Here is a 26,425-nt window from a genome sequence, read left to right on the forward strand (position 1 = left end):
CCTAATGTTTGAGGCTGGAATGGTATCCCTCAGGTGGCGGAGCCATGTGAGAGATGATCTGGTGAATAAGGAGGCAGCTGTGGCCGCTCTGATGGCCCATGCATCCGAGACGTGTGCCCTGCGGAGGGCTAGTTCCTCCCTCTTTTCCTCAGGCTTGAGAGCCTCTTCAGTTTCACTTGGGATGGCTGAGGAAGATGCAAGCGCAATGATAGACTTGTCCACTTCCAGAGTGTTTAGGAATTTAGAGAACTCAGGTGCCAAATTATAGTATTTTTTATCATGTCCTGTGGGAGCGGGATATGAGGCTACTGCAGCCCATTGTTTTTGTACTAAATTGGAAAACATGTGTGGCACAGGGATAACCTCTGCCTCAGTGACTGGTTGAGAGAATATGAGATCCTTTGCTTCCCCTGGAGTATTTAGTGGGGGAGGGGTACCTGTATTATCCAGCCATGCGGTGTTCTTGGCCTTAAACAGCAGGGTTTTAAATAATTGTGGGCGGAATAAACCTGTAAATACGGGAAGGTCAGGTGAGAGGCCTTCATTGTCAGACATCCCCCTTTCTAGCGGATCCACCTCTGACAATACCTGGTCAACAATGTGTACTGACCCCTCCTCCATTTGATTCATTGGATCCCCTTGATCTCCCATATCCTGTGTGTACTGAGGGTCTCTAACAACGGGCAATGATAGTTCTGTGGGGGGGTACCTGATGAAGATGTGGATCCGTGATGCCCAGAGATTGTTCAGAAAGAGATCCACAAACCGAAGCTGAGGGTGTTCGTCCTGCCTGAATAGCCTGTTGGACGCCTGCTGATATGCCCTTCTGGATAGCTAACTCCATCCACGCCCTCATGTTGGCAGGGATTTCCTCTGGAAGTTCCTCCTCTTGTCTGAGGCCAGCTGCAGTTGGAATAAATGTTGCCTCTGGGGCCCTCCTTGGGGAGAGAATGTTAGAAAGAGCCTCCTGGGGAGGTTGTATCGATATGCTGCTCCTTCTGGATAAATCCAGAGGGGCAATTGGAGGGTTCTGGGCCTCTGAGGTAGAAGGTATGATGAGTGGTGAAGAGGTGGTTTGTGACCTGCTCGTGTACGTTTTTCCACCTGCCTTTCTAATGCCTGATGACGTCTGCGTGCATCTTTCTCTGCTGCCTTAGAGGTCTTTTTGGCTCCGTGGACTTATCTCTATTTTTAGCAGTTAGTCTAGATCTGGAGTTGTAGTTGCTGGCCATGGTAATGCCTTTGATAGCAATGGAAAGAGGCTATGAAATCAGGTGGCTGGAACACTTAGGGGCCTGCTCCCTTAAGGGGCAGGGGATCCTGGAATAAATAGTTCCCCGATGCCTTTAGCAAATGTTGTCTCCTTGTTCTGGTTTGCTTTGTTATCTATTTGTCTATATTTTAACAACTTAAAGATTTGTAGAATTTAAGTCAATCAAGTCAATTTTTGAATAAAGTACTTGTAATATCAAATATGGAGACCAGAACACCCCCCTCCAGACCTGGCACCTATATGAGGGCACAGAGGTCTGTAACTGATCATTAGATCAGTTTAGCTGCACTTATTGTCTGTGGAATCCAACAGTTCAAGTCCTCTATCATCCAGTGGACTGGTGGTGGGGACTCCCCCTTCCCAGGTCCCCAAAAAGGGAAACCTTGTTGGGTAACTTGCCTCAAAGACAGTAACAATTACTCATCAAATTTAACCACGCGGTCTTTAAAATGCTGGCTGCCTCGTGGCAAAATGAAAATAAAAGCAGCTATACCGCCCAGCCTGCTGAAAGCAAAACCGCTCAGTGGGAAGGCGTAGGGGCTAATTCCCTGCCCTGTGGTGTTCTGCGGGGAAAGCCTCATAATAAAAAGGAAAAAGGGCTGCACTTTTAAATGGAAGCTTCAAACCTCGAAGGGACAGAGCGTTTATTCAGCCAGCTGGGAGATCGGAGAGATAAGCCTCCTTGTTTAGAAGTTTAAGGCAGCATGTATCTGAAAGGAGAGGCTTTTAGGCTCAGGGCAGATTGGAAAGATAAGCCTCCCCATTTATGAGGCTTTAGCCTTGGGGGGCTGGAACATAAAAACAAAACAAAACAAAAAACCAAGCAAAATGACTTTTGGAGGTTCCGAGGGGGGTGGTTGGTGACAGAAACTATGGTATTACCTGACCTGAGAAATAAATCAGCTAAATCAGCTAAATTGCCAGTGTTCTGTTCTGACCAGGAAAACAAATCACAACCTGTCTGAAGAAAGGCTGAGCTAAAACTGGGGACGCTAAGGAGGAGTCTCGTGGAGGAGGAGGAGTGTCCTCAAATTTAAGCCCAGCCTTCCTAGAAGGGACTGAAGCACCTTCCCGTCACTGGATGCTCTGAACAGCTCATGAGAGAAACAACATAGATTTTTTTCACGGCAATGTCTTTGTGTCTTCCAATGATGCACTAAATCCATCCCACTAGATAGAGCCTTTTACAGAGAGCTGGGTCTTCACATAATGTTACAGCCCTGGAATTTTCAGGAAAATTCTGTAAAAATACTATAAATAGCTAAGTTTTGTATATTTTTATACTTTTATTAGGAAAATGCTCTAAGTTATTTATTTCTATGTAATTAGAGCTACAATTTCTTCAGGTTATTTTAGATTCTGGCTATAGCTAAAGCAGTTTATTCTACATCTTAATATATCAGTGTAGCAAAGCATCTTACTAAAAAAAATATAACACTGCCAGTTATTTTTCTGCAATATGCACAGATGGGCCACTATATATTCCTGGAGTATAGTATGATATTGCAATATATTAATTTGTTTAAAATATAGTCATAACACCATCATAGACCCAAAATAGGTAAGTGGCTATCCAAAGTTATCAAATTCTACCATATTCATGCCAAAATTCTTAGTACATTACAAGAGGATGAGTTCATGGCCTCGTTGAAAGCAAAATTAATGGGTTCATGAGTTAAACACTTAGCACTAGAGAAAAGATTGTACTGTACCAAACAGAGTGTGAGAAAAAACACTTAGGTGGTGTACCTGCCATCTGCTATTTTTGCTAGGTGTCTTGTTTAGTGTTTCTTAAACTTCTCAGAATTACAGAATACCAAGTAATTCTTTTTTAAGGAACATCTACAATAGTTTATTTTTAAGGAGTTGGAAACAGCAATAACTTTGAAATTATGTTCTAACATCCCTTACATTTAATACATCCTTATACATATTTATGAAATGTACTTGCCTATGATAGATTTCATAGATGGAAATGCTGTCAAGAACATCTCACTGATACAGTAGGAGCTGCTCAGGAGCCGGCAGGGTGGCTTTTCCTGTTGGCGCAGCTCCTCCGAAGCGCCCGCTTCACCCCCACCCACTGCACCAGCGGTTCAATCCAGTGCTCCATTCTGCCTGCCTGCCTGCCTGCCTTCGTTTCTGGTTGTTTCGGAGCAGCTTCGGCTGAGTAAAAGAGGCGAATAGTTATTATTCTCAGCGAAGCTGCTCCGAAACAACCAGAAACGAAGGCAGGCAGGCAGGCAGAATGGAGCACTGGATTGAACCTGATTGATTGGCGGCGGGTGTGGGGTGAACGGGCGCCCGGGAGCTGCGCCGACAGGAAAGCCACCCTACCGGCTTCTTTGAAGCAGTTTCTTCCTGGGCTGGTGGAGGAGCGAGAGAGCGACTGAGAGAGGAACGAGGCGGGAGGAAACCAAAGCCACTGAGCCAGAGAGTAGGACAGGCTTTGGTTGCTTCCTCCCTCCCCTTCTTTCATTTGTGTCCTTGATCCCTGATCCCAGCAGCATTCACCGAAGGTGAAGAAAGCCGCCATTTTTATTTTTATTTTTTATTTTTATTTTCTTTGCAGCCCGGTGCAAAGTGATCCACGGACCGGTACCGGTCCGCGGCCCGCTGGTTGGGGACCCCTGATATAGATGAAAGGTCAGACCTTTTGCCCCAACTAACCTTCATTTCCAGCCATCCACATATTCCAAGAATGACATGAAGATTAACTTGCTGAATATCCACAGGATAGCTCATGATTTAGAAATCTCTAAAATCAGACAGGGCCAAACGTATTCATAATCCATCAATATCAAGCCAGGTATGTTATAGAAATACAAGTCCTGTGATCCTTAGGGTTATATTTAGAAATTTTTCATTTCTGTCCTTATGAATTGGAATATGATATTCATTTACTCTTAAGGCCTGAATATACATTGTCCAAAATATACAAACCTAGTAATAAAGATTACAAATAAACCTTTCTAAAAATTTGAAATGTTACTATCAGTATCATCATTGTATAAAATACAGAACATTTTGAAATTGATTGTATCAATATGTTAAGCTTCAGCAAGTACATGTGGAGGGGTGCTTTGAGAAGTGAATTAAATGCTCTCCACATGCACTGTTCAAAATGTTGAAGCACTGCATCCTGTTAACCATTCCCTTCTAATGTTCTTAATTATTTCAGCCTATGTGTAGGCAGTGGTGGCAGCTCCATGGGGATTGTCACCAAAGCAAACCATTTTGTGGGGATAGATCATTGTACCTTTGATAAAGTGCTTTAATTTAGCAGCAAACTAAATACTTTGAGTTCTACTAAATATAATAAAAAGTGTAAGGTGTGATGAAATAAAAATGAACATCAATTAATTCTAATTTGTGATATTTTATGGTAGATTATCAAAATCAATGGTATTTGGCACTAATCCTATTTATTTGACATGCCAACATAGCTGTGTGGGACATTCATAAGAGATGAAATAAGACACCTGTCCTGGAAGCATAAAATAGCTATATCCTCTGGGAAGCTTGGCATGGTTGTTTCAAAGGGGCCGTCAGCTTTCTGTATGCACAGCCAATTGGATTTGTATTCCAACGGAAGTGTTATCTATGTCTGTTTATACATATGTGCAACCAGTTGGAAAACCTTCAAAGCACTGATGCTGTACCCAAGTTTTTGGAAAGTTATAATTTTAATGCTAAGAGGAGGCAATTTGCACTTACAATGCCCTTTGTGAGATACCTTTGAATACTTCATAGCCCATAGCACTGAATGAAAGAACCGAATGAAATCATTTGTACCAACACTGTGGCTTATGTATTTAGATCAGGGGGTGTCAAACTGGATTTCTTTTAGGGCCGAATCAGCATTGTACTTTTCCACGGGCCGGTGGCGGGGAGGAGATGGGACACTTGTTGGCCAAAACAGGGTGTGGGGGTGTGCACAGCCCCCTTGCACCCCATTTCTGGCCTGGATGGCCTCTTGCAGCACCCTGTTTTATAATATTAAACAATGTAAAATATTTTAGATCACAAATTTTTCTCACAGAATGACCTTATCTAAAAGAAAAATGGAAATGCCTATAAATGCTTCAGAACACTACCAAAATTAAAAAGGGAAGAGATGACTCAAATACTGAAGACAATTTGATTTCTACATATTAGATATGTAGAAGTTCCAACAATACATTGCTAAATGGTGTGATAAAAAAACCCCACAATAAAGTTGCCAGAATTAGGATTTTTGGACTCACAGTTATTTTCATATCAGTAAAAGCTTCTGCAAAATTGCTTGCTTCCCAAAAGGTATAATGGAGATTATTACATATGTATGAAACTTTTTCCCTCATGCACTGCACCATCACAATAGTCAGATCCTTCCTCAGCTCTTTTATAACTTTTGAGGATAGTTATTTGCAATCTTTAATATTTTTTTCTGCAGTATTTAATTAGAGGAGGTTTACAATGCTCTAACTTTTCTTACCACCACTTTCTAAATAGCCTGATAACAGTAATCCCTGAACTTCTAACATCATACTGTGTCTTTTAGACATTATATCTACTCATTTGTACTCTTTCTTGCACATTCCAAGCTGAAACCTTTTGTCCATATGAAGTTATTATTCATTATTTTGAGCAACACTGCTTCTTTCCCAAACACTACAAAAGGAAAGAGGCTGAAGCCAGTCTTGGAAAATGAGACTTGCAGGACCTCTCATTATATAATTTATATCTATCTTCATTGACATGTTAGTTTTAAATGTTTCAGATGATATAAATATTATTTCATCTTGTTATGGATATTATATGGTCTTGTAGTGTTGAGGGAGTCTCTTTGCTCCATTTCTAACCCCCTCACTAAAAAATATTTGGTGTGTAAACACAATGTTCTCTAAATAAATAAGAACACCTGAATCTGGACATTAAAATCCATTATATGTTTTGCTCTTATATAGAAAAATGTCAGAGAAAACAAAAAATATCAGAGGAAAAGAAGAGTAGGAAAATCTAGGCTAATGTCAATCATAACACTGAAATAAGTAAGTAAACTGACTTCAAAAAAAGGGAAAAAAAGCTGTCTCTGTGGCAAAATCTGTACGTATATATTTCTGGATGGCTCATTCAAAACGTAATAAAATTAAATATTGATATATGTCATACATAGTGATAGAAAGATGCCCAAGCTACCCTAACTCCTGGGAAATCTGCCAAAACAAGGCAGTTTTTGCCAATCATTCTCTGAACAAAAGAAACACTTGTAAGAAAACAAACCTTAAAATATTAGGGAAAAACCACATATTATGGCATAAACAGAATTGCTTGGCTACTTTATGAAATAAAGAAACTGTAGAAAAGCAACTGAATATATTACTGATATTTCATTTTATCACAACATATAACATAAATAATTTTGATAATAATATATTTGACAGCAGTGTTAATATTAGTATTGCAATCTATCTTCCTTTCATATGAAATTCTTCATTCCTGAACATTAGGTGGAAAAAAAAATCTAAGCCTGCATGATAACGACATTGTAAATGTCGTTATTATTCAGGTTGAGTCAGTGGTGGGATTCAGCTGATTCGGACCAGTTCAAGCGAACTGGTAGTTATGATTTTGCTCAGTTTGAAGAACTGGCAAATCCAACCACTGGCTGGCCCTGCCCTGCCCCGGTGAGTCACTCCTTATCTTATCTGCTCGCCCAGCATAGTTGCTGCTGGTCTTCATCCGGCTCCCTCACTTGCCTCGGCCACATGGTCTCTGAGGGCCAGCCTTCAGCTGGATCCCACCCGGCGCTCTCTGAGCGGCCCACCTGAGCTGCCCTGAGCTGCCTGGCAGACTGGGTGAGCTTGCAAGCAGCAAGGCCCAAACCCTGGCACAGCTGCCTCCCAGTGGCACAGCCAGCTTGCCTGCCTTTCGTGTGGCTGAATCCCACACAGCACTCTCTGCAAAAAAATAGTGGGGATGGAAATGATGGTTGGGAAAATGATATGGAAAATGTAGATAAGGACCTAAGGAATGAGTATGAGAGGCAAGTCAAAAAAAGAAGTGGGATTTCCAAGAGAATGAAAGATGATGGTTAGGAAGGATTCTTTAAAAAAAAAAAAAAAAAGATTGGCTGTACTAAAAATTAAAATAGATTGAAAAATTAGAAATAAGGGGAATATTGTTGTACATATTTTATATAACACATTTAAAGTGAACGTAAGAAGTTAAGATCAGATTTCGAAAAAGGATGTTATTAGGTATGCTCAAAAATAATGTTATTACTATTAAAATGATGTAGCAAATGTTGAATAATAAAAAAATGAAGGATTATTTGCTGATACAGATATGTATAATAACATTAGATTATGTAAATCTGATTAATGTAGTAATTTTCATGTGTATCAATATTACTTTTGTACCAAAATGAATGACACTCAGACACCACACTGTCCACGAGATGATATTGATGTATGTTTTAAAAATAAAAAACTTTACCACAAAAAAATACTCATATTTGTGTGTCCTGCTGCTATGATCATTGGTGCTTGCTCATTTTTTTCTTCTATATTAAATGCTTCAAAATCCCTATTTCTCATCACTGCAATTGCTGATTTTTTGTTTAAGGACTTATAGTCTGAACTGCAAAAGTTTAAAATCTGATTTCCATAAAAAAGTTATTGAAAACTTATCTCTGTTGCCCTCACTGATCATTTACATTTTTGCATTCCAGAACTGCTTAAAAAAAATCAAAAGCTCTTTTTAACAGGGCACCTTATTAATTATTCACAGCACTGAATTGTATTAGTATCCATGATATGTCATTCTTTATCCTTCCTGCATGCTTCCCTTCAGATTTAATCAATGATGATAAATAGGTTTTTTTTTGTTCTACTTTCTAATAAATCCATACTTGTAAGCACTTTTTTCATTAATCAATCTCCAAAGTAGAGATATCATTTTAAACGAGGATTAACTGTGGAGACCTTGAGACTCGGAAGCATTAATGAAGAACCCCTTCAACACAATAACAAGATTGTCAAAGGAAGCAGAAATTTATTGTCCTAAGAATCTGCATATAAATATACTGCTTGGACTGCCATCCTTCCATGAAATGTGTGGATGGTCTTATTTATGGCCAGAAAAAGTGGAGAATTATTATAGGGATTGAGAATAATCTTGCTAGACCAAAAGAAAACTAGTATGGGATTTATCTGAACTACTAATGTGTTTTTTCCTGAAGTAATACATTGTCAGTTTTGAAAACTGTATGAACTTTTATTGTTAATACATGTCATTTCCTGAGGAAAAAATGCTAAAACTGTAAATTGCAAACCTATAGTGTACCTACATTTCTCCTTCCCTTGTCTACAGTTCAGTTTGAAATGAGAGAGATGGAAAGAGGGGAGGAAGAGAAAGAGAAATGAAGGGGGTTAAGCAAAGTCTGAGGTTTGAATATCTTGTGAGTTAATAGTATCTGGTTATGTCTTTTGACTGGTAAATTTATTCCAATGGAGAATAAGTGTTCCAATGGAGAATAAGGGCTGGAATTTCTGCTGTGAAAGTACCGTGTATATCTTGGAAGACTCTGAAAGACTGGCACAACTCCAGTAAAAATCTAAAATAAGTAAAGGTGCTGAAACAATTATGTTGAATCTTTCTTAATATTGTTAAGACTCCTGGCAACATACTGCAACATAAGGTACACAACATAAAAGTACTAAAACACTATAATTACAGCTGTATGCTTTGCATTGAGTGCATAGGCACAATCACTGTCACTATCCCCATTGCAAATGATGTTTAAGCATTCCCCATTCTACGCTGGGGAAAAAGGAATTTTGACATTTCTCACTGTTGGTTTTGACTACTTTTCTCTGTCATACATAAAGAGCTTAATGACTAGTTTTAGGCCACCACTACACTTTTCACCATATCTGGAGAAAGAATATTCCTAACCTTCATTTATGTTGTTACCTTGAGGTTATTTATAGCATGTGATTATGCTTTCTCCCCAATCATCAGCTTTTTCATTTATAGCCTATAAATAGAAATCCCTTAATCCCTATGCACATACTTTAACCCCCAGCCTTTCTAATGGATTCTGAAACTCTCTTCTGTAATTTCAGTGATTTTGCTTTAACTATAGTAATCTTTTGTGCCTCTTTATTTTCCTGAACAAAATCTCGTTTGTCATCCATTTCGCTTATTTCTATATTTTCTACTGTTACGAACAATCTATTTTTCATCAAACATGATATTCTAGAAATATCCATTGTTCATTTTTATTAGCTGTTTTAAATTTCTTCTTAAGCTAGACTTAAGTTTTAATATTTATTGTGCTGAAATTTGCAAAACTATGCTACACAATACTGAACTTTCAAGCAAACTTTTTTTACTATCACATAAATAATAATCACAAATTTTAAATGGTTCCCTTATATTTCAATAACCTTCCAATGCCCTGCACCTTTGTAACCAGTAATGGACTGCCTTATGACATCCAGTTCATTTTATGAATGAGCATCAATAACCTTATGCTGGTAGAAGGTTTAATATAATCAGGTTGACAGAAGCATGATGAAAGGAAATATATATAGAAAGAGGAAAAGAACAGAAATGATTCAAAAAGAATTGCAGAAGTTGGAACCAATCAGAAAAGCCAAATGCCAATAGGATGTCTTAGTCTTTTACAGATAGTCCTTAACTTATGATCATTCATTTTGTGACCATTTGAAATTACAATGACACTGATTGAAGGGACTTACAACCGCTCACCAGACCTTACAGACTTTGCCTGTGATCACAAAATTGTGATTAGAAGAGGGAGAGAAAAAAGCCACACATACAGACACACACAGACACACAGAGGATATGAATCTGAGTTGGAGAGGAGACCTCCTCTACTCCCACCACTCCAAAGGAAAAAGCTTCCAGTCCAGAAATGATGCTCCCAGAGCTGGAGAGCCACACTGCGAAGTGAGGAAAAAGAGGAAGAAAAACCTCACAAGTTTAAAAATCCAGGGTGAAATCCACCCACCCCAGCCTCATTCTTTCCCATGTGGCTGCTTAGGCAGAGGCCGGCAGGCTCAGCACTGATCGCCGCTGGAACCCTGCATGAGTGTGGGAATTATTCTTTGTTCTTTGTGTATGTGCTAGGACAACGGAGCCTTCTGGTGGTTGGCTGGAACACGGAGCAAGGAGCAAGGAGCAAGGACAAATTGTTGCCATTTCTAACCAGAACTGTAGCAAACTTAAACTTTGCAGCCTTGTATGCTTATGCGAATGATCAGTGCATTTTGTGTGATGTAATGCGTTTGTGATAGGACGCTAACAAAAATTGCTACGTTAACAAAGATTGCTTCTAATAAAAGAGGGTTTCAGAGTTTGCTCAGGGCTCTCATCCCGAGACAGCCTTGCGTTGTGTCTTCTTTCCATGAGAGACCACCACAACTGGTGACCCCGACGTGATCCACTCAAAAGTGATATGTCTTTGGCCCACCCATTCTCATCGTCTGGAATAGACTTGGTGCACCCCATCCGCTTGAATCGCTGGTGACAACGGATCCCTCGTGAGTATGGGTGGTAGATTCTCTAAAGAGCAGGCAGCTCACATTCAGGAAATCAGAGAATTGACCAAACGAAATTTTTTACTACTTTTAAAAAGGGGGCTCCCTTCATGCCCCCTCACAAAAACCTCTATTGAGGAACTCCTAGAATACATCTGGCAACACTGCCCTTCTTATCCGGCTAAAGGCAGTATCAAAACTACAGTATGGAAGGAGATTGAAAATACCTTCACGCAAGTCCTAGGGCCCCTTCGTCTATATTAATTGCTTGGAGCGTGGTTTTGAGGCTCTCTCCTCTCTAGAGCAACCCCTACTTGGCCCCCTTTCTGGACCCTCCCTATGTGAATCCTGCTGTACAACTTTGCCCCGCTGTGGCGCCTGTGTCTCTTAAACCGACTGCCCCCCAGAGGCAAATGAGGTCAGTAAACCTCCCCTTCTCCTGACCCCCCTCACCCAATCCCTCTTCTTCTTCTCTTGCTCTCCCTTCTGTGCCTTCCTCTCTGCCTTACCCCTCCTATGGGCGCGGTTCATGCCGCCATCGCTGTGGGAGTTAGAACTGGCAAGTTAGATCACTCCGACTGCCCATCGGGCGTTCTCGTTAGTTTATACGCAGAACGCGCAGGGACAAAACGTCCCACACTGGGAACCCATCCCTGTTAAATTAATCAAGGATATCAAACAAGCTGTACAAATGTATGGTATTCAGGCTCCATTTACTTATGGGATTATTTAGAATGATGGCTAACGCCCATATAATGATCACAGCTGATTGGCATAGCCTTTTTCATATGACTCTAACAGGGACTCAATTTGTTGTATGGCGATCGGAGTTTCTCCATCATTGTCGCTATTGGCAGCTCAAAATCCGAATTTTACCGCAAATGAACTGGCAGGAGAGGGTGCCTTTGCTGCTCCCACAGCTCAATATAATAGCCATATTAATGCTCTTAACCTTTCTGCACAAGCTGCTTTGCTTGCTTTCTCTCGCTTGGATGACCTCATACCTCCGCACAATCTTTTGCAAAATTCTACAAAATTCCAATGAACCCTATGCCGATTTTATTGAACGCCTCAAACGGCCCTGCAAAGGCAAATTACAAATGAGGCGGCTCGGCAAGAAATTCTCCTTAAATTGGCATATGAGAACGCTTAATGCAGACTGTAAAACCTTGCTTACTCCCTTGATTAATTCTCCAGATGCCACTCTAGCCCAATTCCTACAAGCCTGCAGGGTGGTGGGAACACACCAATACACTTCCGAAATGATGGCTGCAGCTATCACCAGAGGTAATAAGCCATCTGGTAATTGTTACAATTGTGGGAAGCCCGGCCATTTTAAATCACAATGTCGAGCTCCCGGCGGGGGGGCAGCAAAGCCCTCCGCCAGTAGAGATGTTCGACCAAAAACAGTCTGCCCGAAATGTAAGAAAGGCTATCATTGGGCTAATCAATGTCGATCAAAAACTGAACCCTCGGGAAACGAGTAGAGGGGCCGGCAGCTAGCCCCTCCCCCAAGGCTGCCCATATACCATCCACTGTGTATGAATTATCAGTGGCAGAAGATGTGCTCATATCCTTTCCCCATCTACCACTCTCTGTCGGCGCACAGCTTCCTCCTTCTGCCTCATTCTCCTCCAATAAAACTGCTCTTATACAATCTCACCCTCATGCCCTCCTCAAAGGAATCTCTGTGGTTCCCGATCTGCTTTATCCTTCCTCAAAACTCTCAGCCATTAACCTTTCTGTGCTATCCACTCTTCCAGCCGGTTACAAAAGGGTGACGTCGAGCAAAAATGATCATGGTACCGCACTTTCCCTCTGATGTGCTTGCCCTCACTAGATCTATCACCAAAACTAAGCCCACACTCTTGGCTTTAATCATAGGGTCGCCGCTTCACCGGTCTTCTGGATTCTGGTGCGGACGCCTCGGTGATACGCTCTGACGAGTGGCCTACAGACTGGGAAACAGAGACCTCCCCATCGGTAAGAGGTGTAGGAGGGATTCAAACGGCTCGCATCAGTAAATTTTGGCTCGCTGTGACTTCTGAAAATCTCACAGGGACTGCACAAATTAAGCCCGTCATCCTCCCCTTCACACGAATTTGTGGGGGAGGGACTTGCTCTCTCAATTTGGCGCTAAATTGCAGCTAGAATGACTCACCCTCTTCCCCTTCGCTTGACCTTAACCACGGATGTTCCTGTTTGGGTTGATCAATGGCGCTGTTAGTAAATAAATTGCTTGCATTGCAGCAATTAACAGCGCATCCGCTGCTACTATTCTATCCGCTTTCTCTCTTCTTCCCTAACCCCTTGGGACAGTCATAACTATTTTCATCAAAATAAAAGGGCTCTTATGAAGGAATTCCAAATCACCGCCCAAGAGGCTGCTGCAATTATTCAACAATGCCCTACTTGCAGCAAGCAAGCCCTGCCCTGCCAATGGGAGTAAATCCCAGAGGCTTAAAGGCCTGCCAAATTTGGCAAATGGATGTAACCCAGTATGCGCCTTTTGCACCATGGAAATATATCCATGTTTCAGTGGACACATACTCAGGGTTCATCATGGCCTCCCCGCAAAGAGGAGAGACCACAAAACATGTCATTAACCACTGCATCCGGTCATTTGCGTGCCTGGGAAAGCCCTCGGAATTAAAAACTGACAATGGCCCCGCCTATACTAGTACCAACTTTGCTACCTTTTGTAAACAATGGGGCATTTTGCACAAATTTGGCATTCCATACAATTCTCAAGGGCAGGCCATAGTAGAAAGAGCCAATCTGACCCTAAAGAATGCTCTTGACAAAGTTCAAAACTCAATGGGGAAACTCACCCCAGGGCTACCCACGCTGCAAAACAAGCTTAACTTGTGCTTATTTACACTGAATTTCCTGAATGAGTCTGGCACACCTGCTTCTTCTGCCGCCTCTCGACACTTTTGCTCTCCATCCAAGGATGCTCCTAGACCTCCAGTCTACTTTCGACAGTTGCCAGATCCCACATGGCACGGGCCTGCTGAACTTATAACCTCGGGACGAGGGTACGTGGTTGTTTCCTACAACAACGCCACCACCTGGGTCCCCGGACGACAAGTGAGGCCTTTTCTACCCAAACCAGCCTTGCCTACATCAGCATCATGAAGCTGCTTGCTGCATTCATCATTTGCCTCCTGGGCTTCCACATCGCTCCTGCCGACACGACAGCCACCCCATCCTCCTGCGACGCCTGCATCAAAACTACTCGCAGCGGAACGAAACCCAATCCACCCTGGTACTTTGAAGCCTGAGTGCAACTCCACGACGGTCTCCCCTTGTCTGCATAACAACACTCAATATGCGCGATGTTACATTGCCGAAGGCATTCAGTGCTATGAGCCTAAGGCAGTGGGACCCATTACAGCATCCCTATATGTCTATGCATACAAAGGTGGCTCCAGTTCTGATCTTGCAGGAATGTTCTCTACCAGTCAAACAAAAAATGGGTACATAACCCATAATGTCACTCGGGGGGGTACCAACACCTCAGTATGCTTTGATGCTTGCCTTGCCATCAGCAAAGGTCAAGGTCCTAACGACACTGCAGGAGTTACCTGCGGCTCACACAGCTGGCAGAGATCTTATCTACAGGAAAAGAAATATCTCTTTCAAAAGGTGTCCGGGACTAACGTGGGGGCCACCACTGCTTACAACTACTGGTACACCCCACCTATTGACTCTGCTCAAGTAAGAGACATGTTTGGATCCTGGTTCCCAAAATTGCCTGGTTTGCAAGCTATTGTAGCGCTCATTGGTATGATTGCTGCGGGATGTGTTGTATTGCCTTGTGTATTACCCATCTTTGTACGCACTATTTCTAACAGTTTATCCCTCTTGGCTGAGAAAAAGCCACTGCGCAGGTAATGGCTCTCTGGAATCAACAAATAACTAACACATATGAACCACTGCCATCCGAAGATGAGATAGGAGAGCCAACCTGTGACGACCCAGACGAGGACAAGATGTTTGTGATGGTTGAAGAAGTCACGAACGCCGTGGATAACATCAGCATGCACAGCACTCTTGCCTACGCGCCTGACAAAGGCTGTTATTGGGACTAAAACACTCCCTGTCTCTTAAAAAGGAAAAACAGGGGAGATGTGGGAATTATTCTTTGTGTACGTGCTAGGACAACGGAGCCTTCTGGTGGTTGGCTGGAACACTGAGCAAGGAGCAAGGACAAATTGTTGCCATTTCTAACCAGAACTGTAGCAAACTTAAACTTTGCAGCCTTGTATGCTTATGCGAATGATCAGTGCATTTTGTGTGATGTAATGCGTTTGTGATAGGACGCTAACAAAAATTGCTACGTTAACAAAGATTGCTTCTAATAAAAGAGGGTTTCAGAGTTTGCTCTGGGCTCTCATCCCGAGACAGCCTTGCATTGTGTCTTCTTTCCATGAGAGACCACCACACATGAGGATTGGAACTGAAGGAGGTGAGCAATTGAGCAGAGAAGCCAGAGTATATGAGATCAGGTGCCAGCTACAGCTATGTCAGCCTCGGGGATTTAGCTTAAGGCTTGCCTTTTTTCCCCTTTCTTTTCCATGAGCAGCAGGAACTGCACTTGGCTTGTGGGGTCTGAGGATTACTTTCCCTTTCTGCCTTTGCCCACTTCCCAGCCAAGGAATGTTGCTTCTTTTGCTGCCTCCCCTCCCCCAAAAAACTTGTTTTCTCAGGCTCTTTCTCCTTCCTTCCTTCCTTCCTTCCTTCCTTTCCTTCCCACTCCTCCCACTACTCACTGGCTCTAGAGAGGCCCTGCAGATCTAAGGCTGACTGCATTCTGGCCAGATGGCAGCAATCAAATTATAGATCAGCATCTGGTCAGCCTGGTCCGTGGCTGAGACACTGGGGGCTGGTCCTTTGCTGTTTCCAGGGCAGCCCTGCAGGCCAGATCTAGCCATATTGCAAGCCACATTTGGCCCGCGGGCCTTGAGTTTGACACCCCTAGGTAAGAGATATTCCTTGAAGATAGTCAATTAATATGGTTTCTTTCTGGTGTTTTTTGGAAATGATTTAGGTATAATATCACTTTTAATAATTTCTTCCATGTTTTTTATTCTAATAATTATATTGGCCATTGCACAATATGGGTCAAATTTCACTGTAAAAATAAAAAGATGGACTATACCACCTCAGTATGTCCAAGCAGCTCAATATATCTTTCAAATTATAAAAAGAGAAATTATTAGAGCTAACATAGATATCCTTGGCATCAGTGAGTTACACTAAACAGGCAGTGGTCAGTTCAAATCAGAAGAGTTTATTATTTCTTTTTCTGGAAACGATATCATCAGACAAAAAGCAAAAGCAAAATAAGTGGCTGAATGTGTTGAGAATCACAGAGCATACAGCAAATGAATGATATATCTCCAAATTCAAGGCAAGCCATTCAACATCACAATACAAAAGAGCTCAAACTGTAGGCTCAAATGATGATGAAATTGAACTTTTTTACAGTGAGCTTCAATGTACTCCCAAAGAACGATCTTTTGTATATGGGTGATTTCAATGCAAATGTAGGCCAAAGAGTAGTTGCAAGAATGGTAGGCAAGTTTGGGCTAAATAAACGGAATGAAATTGGCAATCAGTTAGTGGATTTTGCCTGAAAAATCATTTCAGTACAATGAACACATGGTTTATTTAATGTAAGTGATGCTTATACATATGAACAGATGGATACATCAAAATCAGATAGACTTCATTTTATGCTAGCAATGCTGGAAAAATTCAGTGGATCTCTTAAAACACTTGGCTATTAGTGGCTAAACTGAAGCTCACACTGTGCATAATGAAAAATTTATTATCCCTCCAAAATTCATTGTGAACAACATATCACCTATGTATGCCATAGAAGTTAAGAACAGGATTGAACCACTGAATCTATGGCGATTAGCAATGGAAATATAACTGAACAATCAGAAGAGCACATGACATGAGACTACCCACTCTGGATTCTCCCGCTGACTCAGTGGAGAAATAAACAGGAACTGAATAGTCGATATATGTAGCAATATATCGATATATATATATTGGTGGCCACAGGTACAAATACAATCAAGATATGAAAAAGATGCTAAATTATATGGTTTTTATAAAGAACCAACAGAATTGAACCAGATTTTAACTGATGAGAAATTAATTTTAAAAAATTATACCTACCTACTGAGTATTAGAATGGAAGAAGAGCAAATAAAGGAAACAATGTTAATGTGGACTAAAATTTTTGGTTATTCTATTGTGTTTATGTGGTGGATGTGCCCAAAAGCCAAGTCATACTGGACAAAAATATATATTTGGATAGAAAAAAATGATAAAGGAATATATAAATTTAAAACCAGAATTATTTCTGTTGGATATCATACCAGAAAAATATAATAAAGGGACTATGTATTTAATATTACATGTGTTAACAGCAGCCAGAATTGTATCTGCACAAATTTGGAAAGGTGTGGAGATCCCTACACAAGACAAGATAATTTAAAAAAAACCTAGAATGTACAGAAATGGATAGATTAATACTTGAAATTAAAGAGAAGGAAGATATGGAATATTTTGAAACATGGGATTCATTTTATCAATGGTTAACTAACAGAAACAGAAGTTAGAACATTTAAAATTATAAGAGAAGGATTAACTTTACCATGTTTATTATCAATATGATTTAGTAATAACAATTAAGTATTAATATTATGTGGAGAAAATACTGTTATTATATGATCATTATCAATGAACATGATGATGACTATTGCTCAAATTAACTGTAACCAGATAACATACTGTTAATTTAGACATTGAAACTGTTGCTCTTTATATTGTAAAAATAAAAAATCTATTAAAAAAAAGAAACCATATAGACTTCATTTTATGCTAGCAATGCTGGAAAAGTTCAGTTGCATCTCTTAAGATACTTCTGGCATTATTTGTAGCTCAGACCATTGGCTATTAGTGGCTAAACTGAAGCTCAAAGTGTGCACAGTGAAAAAAGTTATTATCCCTCCAAAATTCAGCGTGAACTCATCTATGTATGCCAAAGAAGTTAAGAACAGGATTGAGTCACTGAATCTAGAAGACAAAGATCCAAATGAACAGTGGTCAAAGATCCAAGGTAACATCATGGAAATTGTTGGAAAATCTATGTCAAAAACCAAAGAGAACAAACAAATGGGTATCTGATAATACAATTAAAATAGATTATGGTTAGCAAGGGCAGGCAAAGCGAATATAATAAGGATGAAGTTAAAAAGCTAAACATATTTTCAAGCCAGGAGAGACAAAAATAGGCAGGGTCAACATCTAGAAGAACGGACATATTAAGGTCATGTTTGCTATAGAGGAATTAAATAATCCAATTTTTAGATTACATAGTATGGAACTGTTAAAAACCGCAACAGGAATGTACTAAGTGACCAGCAGGAGATTAAGATCAGGGACAAAGAATATATGGGAGAACTTCAAAGCATTTTGACTTATCATCACGATAACAATGATGACAGCTCAATTAATAAAGAACCAAACATCTTGAAAGAAAAAGTAGAATGGGCTATAGAGAAATTGCCGAATTGGACAGCCTCAGGAATTAATTAATGGAATACCTATGGAATTATTAGGGTCACTGCCAATTAATTACCGCCCAAGAGAAGACCACATGGTCTTCTTGTCAATGGCTTCAGGACTGGGGAAAAATCTGTTTTATTCCATTAGTAAAGAAAGACAATGCCAGAGATTGTTCCAATTATTGCATGATTGCATTGATTTTTCATTCAAGCAAGATGCTGTTATAGGTTATTCAACAGAGCCACAGAATATCATCAATCAAGTATTACCTGATGTAAAACTTAGTTTTAGAAAGGAGTGCAGCACTTGAGATCACATTTCCAATATTAGATGGAAAGTATTCTCACTGTTGCCTCCTGTATACAGTCATCTGAAAAGTCTGATCAAATTGGTTGGACTGCCAAGATAACATAAAATCGTCCACATCTTATTATGTTCTACATAGTAAAAGATTTTCTGTAATGGATAAAGGCAGATAAAGGGACAAAGGCAGCCAGCCGATCTGGAATAAGAAGATCCTGCCAGGGTCCAGGAATCCCGTTCTGAGCAGCCTTCCTTTGTCGGGTAAGGAGATCGAGAGATCTGCTGGAAAACGACGGGCAGCGAGAGAAGGAAAAAGACGGAGGAGACGCTGCTGCTGCCGCCCTTCGCTCCGGTCCCCGCTTAAGCTGCCGCTTCGACTCTTGTGACCGCCGCTTCCTTTGTCGGGTAAGGAGATCGAGCGATCTGCTGAAAAACTTGAGGGAGACGACGGGCAGCGAGGAAGAAAAAGACGGAGGAGACGCCGCTGCCGCTGCTTCGCTCCGGTCCCCACTAAAGCTGCCGCCTCCGACTCTTGTGTCCGCCGCTGCAACTCTCGCCGTGAGCTCCCGGGGACTGGAGAGAGAAGGAAGAAAATCCAAGAAGCGCCGGCCGGGAGGATCGCTGGGTGAGAGCGCTCCAACTTTCTCTCCCAATTCGGTCTCCTGTTGTGGGTCGCTCCGGAGAGGTTTCCTTCTGGTTCTAAGTCCCCGTGTGAATCCAGAGAAAGGACGATTCGTAGCCAAGTTCTCCATCCCTTGAAAAATTGATGAGCTCCGAGGACGGTAATCCCTTCCTCACGATCTAAAAGCCCTTAAATAAGAGTGGAGGGGGTATGCCATTTTAACTAGGACGAGCCCCGCAGACAAAGAAGACTCCTAATACTACCTCATCACCTCAAAACTTACAACTTTTCTACCTCATCACCTATATCAACGATTAGATAAACAATTTCTATAAAATATTTTATTAATGGTTTAATTGATTTATTGTTTTTTAACTGATTAGTGTGATTAGAGTGTTTAGTACAAATAGTATGATTACTGACTAGTTTAAAAGACCAAAATTCATGCAATTTAATTGAATAGTAAAATCTTTGATTTAGTGGATTTAAATGAACAGTGTGAGTAATGATTAGTGTAAATAATTGACTAGTGATTAGAGTAATTAATTGACCAGGCTGATTGTTGCTTAGGAATATTATCTGACTTGAGAGATTACTACAATAGATTGTTTGATATTGTTTGATGTAATATTGACTATATAGATTACCCTAAATTGTTCATTTAATTAATTCAATCAACGTACTATTTTACCAATATTACCATGCCAAAAAAAAAATCCTACCTCAAACCACAACTCAATGAGAAGACAATCCCCACCAATGAACTACAAGACTCCTGCACCAATGAACTTCAAGACTCCTGCACATGCCTTAAATGCTGCAAAAATCTAAAAGATAATAAATACTCCATCAAATGTTCTCTGTGTAAAAATACACTCACCATGACTGCTTGGGATTACCTGAGCAAATGATTCGATACCTAGAATCATCCAATGAGTTTCCATATTTCTGCAAATTATGCATATCCAAACTAGATCTGTCTAAAAGAGATGATACCGCGAAACCATCAAAACATCCCCAAACATTGAAACCATTGAAACATCCTCAACCATCGAAACCATTAAAACATCCTCAACACCATATTAGCATCCCTGGACACCGTAAAAGAAAGAATAACCAACCTTGAAAAAAAGACACAACACAAAAACCTGAACATCAAATAGCCACAAACCACATCTCCACCCAACAACCACAATCCAATCCAAAACCCAATCCACAAATAAACGCAACCCAGACAAATATTGATATCCCAATCCTCATCAGAGAAGCTGTTGAGCGTGAACGGAAACGCCCAAACGCCATCTTATTTGGACTAGAAGACAGCATTGTCAATGATGACATCACAACTGTCCGAAACATCATCAGAGATTACCAAGCATCAACCATCTCCGTGATGAAATACTTGACATTTCCCGCATTGACCGAGAGCTCAAAAATAGAGACGGCTCTGTGGCTCCACGCTTGTGCAGGATCATTTGCAAAATGAATCAAGCAAACGTAAACTCATTTACACTATAAACTCACTCGCCAAAACCAACACCAACCACAAAAACCTCCGTTGCCGCCCTGACTTAACCATACAGCAACGTGCCCGCCCCGTGCACTCCGCATCGAACTCAAAACCCGTCTAGACAATGGAGAGAAGGACCTGTACATTGACTACCATGCTGACTGTATCAAAAGTAAGACACGTAACCCAATACCCAACTTTTACCCTCAACCACCACCCTACCTCAACCACCTACCACCACCCACCATCACCCAAAACTACCCACCACCCACCATCACCCAAGACTAGGCACGCACGCCCCAACTACCTCAATCCCAACTGCTGCCGGACTTAAATGCAAACTACTCAATGCAAGAAGCCTCGTGAATAAAATACCTGAATTTCTCATCCTCTTAAATATGGCTAACTTCGACATTATATTTGTCTGTGAAACATGGCTCAATGCATCTCTCCCGACTCCATTACCACAGTAAGAGACTATCATGTTTACCGATCAGATCGTGAAAATCATCGAGGAGGTGGTGTTGCTATATTCTATAAAAAATCCTTACATCTAAAAAATATCCAAGTTACCCAGGAGCTTGCCCTTCCTGAAACCATCATCTGTGAACTATCCTTAAATATCACAATTCGATTCTTACTATGTTACAGAGCACCTGATTATGACATCGAACATGTAAACAAGCTAAATACACTACTAACATGGGCTACATCCTGCCCATACCCTTTATCTTTCTTGGAGATTTCAATCTACCTCATATCGACTGGACCCTAAATAATTGTACAACTGAAATCATACACACAACCTTCTACAATGCTATTACAAATCTAGGTCTTGAACAACTAGTAACCAACAACACTAGACTGAACAACTGCCTCGATCTCATCTTCTGCAATAGTTTGAATTTAATTTACGGAATACAAACCAAAGAACCCTTTTCCAGTAGTGACCACAATATGATTGACTTTTGCCTCAACATACGCCCACACAAAAATCACCACAATGATGTCATCCCTAATTGTAACTTCAAAAAGGCAACTATGATCTTATAGATAACGATCTCTCATCCCTCGATTGGCAATCTCTATTCACTGGATGCAATACTGTTGAAGACCATTACAACATATTTTTACTTGAAGTCAAAAGAGTCATCAAACTATATGTTCCAACAACAACTCCAAAACAAAACAAAAAGCAGATTACCCATATCAATAAGGAAACTTCAATCCAAAAAGAGATCACTCTGGAGGAAAAACAAATCTGGTCACGCTAATTTCAAAAACCGATACAAAAATTTATGCCACCAGATAAAGACCGAATGCACCAATTACCACATTAAACAAGAGGAAAACCTTCTAAGCACCAATTCCACCCGTGCTTTTTACAATTTTGTAAACAACAAACTAAAAGACTCAAGGTCCATCCCTCCCTTGATAGGACCCGATGGTAAAGACTGCAGCGACGACACCATTAAAGCCAACATCTTTAACACATTCTTCGGCTCAGTGTTTGTAAACAGTAATGGATCATGCCCAATGTTTCCTAGCCGTACCACAGATAACAACAATGATCTAATACATATCGATTTTACAGTAGACAACGCTGAAAAAGCACTACGCAACCTAAAACCATCTCTATCTATTGGACCGATGGAATATGTGCCTACTTCTTAAGAAAGCTATCCACTGCCATAGCCAAACCTCTAAGCATAATCTTTGAAAAATCTTTCAGGACCAGCTCCTTGCCCAACCTATGGTTACAAGCCACAGTCATCCCTATCTTCAAAAAGGGAGACCCAAGCCTAGTTGAAAATTACAGACCAATCTCCTTATGCTGCGTCACCTGTAAAGTCATGGAATCAATTATTAACCAATCCATCATCCTCCATTTAGAGACAAACAACCTACTCTCCAATAAATAATTTGGTTTCAGAAAAAAACTATCCTGTAATCTGCAACTCTTACACTGCAAAAACATATGGACTACACAACTCGACCAGGGCAAAGCAATAGACGCAATCTACATAGACTTCTGCAAAGCCTTTGATTCAGTGGTACACGACAAACTACTCCTAAAAATAAAATCTTATGGTATCTCTGGACAACTGAATAACTGGATAGAAGCATTCCTGTCAAACAGACAACAAATGGTCAAAATTGGGAACGCCCTATCAAATCCAGTACCTGTCAATAGTGGTGTTCCCCAAGGCAGTGTTCTAGGACCAACTCTCTTCATAATCTACATAAACGACCTTTGTGATCATATCAAGAGCAATTGCGTTCTCTTCGCTGATGATGTAAAGCTGTTCAATACCACAGACAATACTACTACCCTACAAAAGATCTAGACTATGTATCTGAATGGTCTAACATATGGCAACTTCAAATCTCAACAAATAAATGCTCTGTCTTACATATTGGTAAAAAAATCAGAAAATAAAATACAAGCTGAATAGTCAAGATCTTGTTGATGACCCAAGCTCTGTAAAGGACCTGGGAATACTCACCTCTAATGATCTAAGTGCTAGAGCCCACTGCAACTACATAGCCAAAAAGGCATTAAGAGTTGTTAACCTAATCCTACGTTGCTTTTTCTCTGGTAATATCTCACTACTAACCAGAGCATACAAAACATTTGCTAGACCAATACTCGAATACAGTTCATCAGTCTGGAATCCTTATCACGTATGTGATATTAACACAATTGAGAAAGTCCAGAAGTATTTCACAAGAAGAGTTCTCCACTCTTCTACCCATTGTAGAATACCTTATGCCACCAGACTCGAAATTCTAAAACTAGAAAACCTCGAATTACGCCTGCCTTCGGTCCGACTTAAGCATGGTATATAAAATCATACATTGCAATGTCCTACCTGTCAATGAATACTTCAGCTTTAACCATAACAACACAAGAGCACACAACAGATACAAACTCAAAGTAAACCGCACCAAACTTGATTGCAGGAAATACGACTTCAGCAATAGAGTGGTCAATGTCTGGAATACTCTACCCGACTCTGTAGTCTCTTCCCCAAACCCCAAAAACTTTAACCTTAGACTGTCTACTATTGACCTCACCCTTTCCTAAGAGGTCTGTAGGGGCGTGCATAAGCGCACCAACGTGCCTACCGTCCCTGTCCTATTGTTTCTCTTATTCTTTTATTTTTCTTATATGTACCCATTTCATATATTCACAACTATGTATACACTTGTACTTATTATCTTGTAAACAATTGACAAATCAAATAAATAAATAAATAAATAAATAAAATAAATAAATAAAACACATACATAAATCCTTTTGACAATCTGTGGCAACACAGATTGATTCAGGATAAGTAAAGCAGACAGAGAGATATATTTTATCATCATTTTTGTTCAATCTGTATGCTTAGGTGATCATGTAGAAATTAGACTTGGAATTGATTTAGGAGTGAAGATTGGAGTAAGAACCATAAATAATTTGAGGTACACAGATGATACAATACTACTGGCTGAATATAAAGAAGACATGGGAAATGATCTGGAAAATTAAATATGAAAGTGAAAAAGTAGGATTGAGTCTTAATTTAAAAAAACAAACAAAGATAATGACAGCAGCTGCACATGGATATGAGATGTTTAAAATCAACAAGGAAGAAATGTGAATTAGTTCGAGAATTTATCTTCCTTGGATCAAAAATTGTTCACAATGACCTGAAATCAAACTCACAATAACCTTAAGCTGCATTGCAATGTTTAACATGAATAAGATCTAGAAAAGAAGAGATATTTATATAAATAGAAAAAGCAGATTAAAGCAACAGTCTTCCCAATAATGAAGTATAGATGTGGGAATCACTAAGAACAGCTGATGGAAGAAGAATTGACACCTTTGAACTAGGGTGCTGTGCGATCCTTTGCAGCAGCTTACCAGATAGTCCACTGTTTCTTCAGTTTCTTTGTATAGGCAATACTTGCTTGTCTGTTGCTGTCTTATCAATCTGGTTTTGTATGCATTTGTCCTTAAGGCTTGGTCTTATACAGCCAAAATCAGTCCCTCAGGGTCTTTCTTTAACTTTCCTGCTCTTAGCCATTGGCCAGGTCTTGTAATTATCTGCTCTCCCTGCTATTTTTCTTAATGGGCTGGCCATGTAGTGTTTTGTTTTTTCATGCTTCCATTGTGTTCTTCATTTGGTCTTTCTTGTAAGACAATTTTGTCTCTCCGGCAGTCTGTAATGCTTCCTGGCATACTGACTTCAGTGCATTTTCTTCATTGTCCTTCAGATATTCTGCCAAAGCCCTTTTTTCTTCTTCAATCATCTGATATACTTGCAACATTCCAGGCCCACTTATTTGCCTTAGTAAGAAGAGTCTGTCAATGTCACTATGAGGATGAAGGGCATGATTCATTGTTTTTATTTTTCTGGTCTTCCTATCCATTGCTTTTAGTTCTGCTCCAGTCCACTATTTCTGCTGGGGACCTAATGACTGGAATTGCCCAGATGTTGATTGCCTTGATGGTATTTTCTCCATTGAGTTTGGACTTTAAGATCTTCTTCACTCCCTGATGTATTTATCTTTAATCTTTTTCTTGACTTGATGTTGTCAGCTTGAAGGATACCTAGGTATTTATAGTATCCAGACTCTTAATGTTATTTTCACAAGGCATCTTGATTTCTTCAGTTTTCATTAATTTTCTTCGATGATGATGATTTAACATTTAATCTTCAATTTGATTCACAGTCTGGGACTGGTAAAATTTAACAGTTCAAGTCCTAACCAGACCCCTAAGAGCTGTTAAGGTAATGTCTGAGAATATAGACAGTTCTGAGTAAGTAAGTAAGTAAGTAAGTAAGTAAGTAAGTAAGTAAGTAAGTAAGAAAGTAAGAAAGAAAGAAAGAAAGAAAGAAAGAAAGAAAGAAAGAAAGAAAGAAAGAAAGAAAGAAAGAAAATATTGTTGTTGCTGCTGCTGTTGTTCTTTCACAAAACTTTTGAAGGACCTAAGATAAGAACAATTAGAGCTATAATAATGGTGATTATAGTCTTCTTATTCCTTTCCTGTTCACAGGACAGTTGTTCCTAATGGCTTGGTGAAGGGAAAAAAACCCAGTCACTATGTAGTGAAGAAAGATGTGAAAAATATAGTGATAATTGATGTATTATTTTCTCCTTCACAGGGAAGATCTATAAGTCTTCTATATCACTGAATGTCCATTCTTTTTCTATATTACTAATATAAATACGGTGTGTCAATAAGTATAGTATAGGTTATTGCCTATTGTTAGATCTTTTAAAGATATACAACCCAGTGGTTAAGGCACCAGGTTAGAAACCAGGACATTGTGAGTTCTAGTTCCACCTTAGTATGAAAGCCAGTTAGGTATTTTTAGGTCAGATACTCTCTTTTAGCCCAACTTACCTCGCAGAATTGTTCTTATGGGTAAAGTAGGAGGAGTTTTATATATTTGCCACTATGAATTATTTATATGTAATAAAGACAGGATTAAATAAGTAAACAATAAAATAAAAAAACAAATATTTCATTTTTCTTTCCTTTTTAATGAATACCTATTACACACTATATACACACAATT

General features: G+C 40.0%; 1 protein-coding gene and 1 long non-coding RNA gene across 9 annotated transcripts in view; one reads left to right on the forward strand and one right to left on the reverse strand.

Annotated features, from left to right (window-relative positions):
• HDAC9 (histone deacetylase 9) overlaps positions 1–26,425 on the reverse strand; it is a 518,734-nt gene that overhangs the window by 296,319 nt on the left and 195,990 nt on the right. The gene's annotated exons all lie outside the window — the stretch shown is intronic.
• LOC148128822 (uncharacterized) lies at positions 14,035–15,228 on the forward strand. Its single transcript, XR_015745584.1, has 2 exons — positions 14,035–14,544; positions 14,785–15,228. It is a non-coding gene; the product is annotated as an uncharacterized LOC148128822 (long non-coding RNA).

This window comes from Notechis scutatus, chromosome Z (assembly GCF_049901735.1).
Source record: "Notechis scutatus isolate UNSWTSFEM ecotype Mainland chromosome Z, rNotScu1.2, whole genome shotgun sequence".
Lineage (NCBI taxonomy): Eukaryota > Metazoa > Chordata > Lepidosauria > Squamata > Elapidae > Notechis > Notechis scutatus.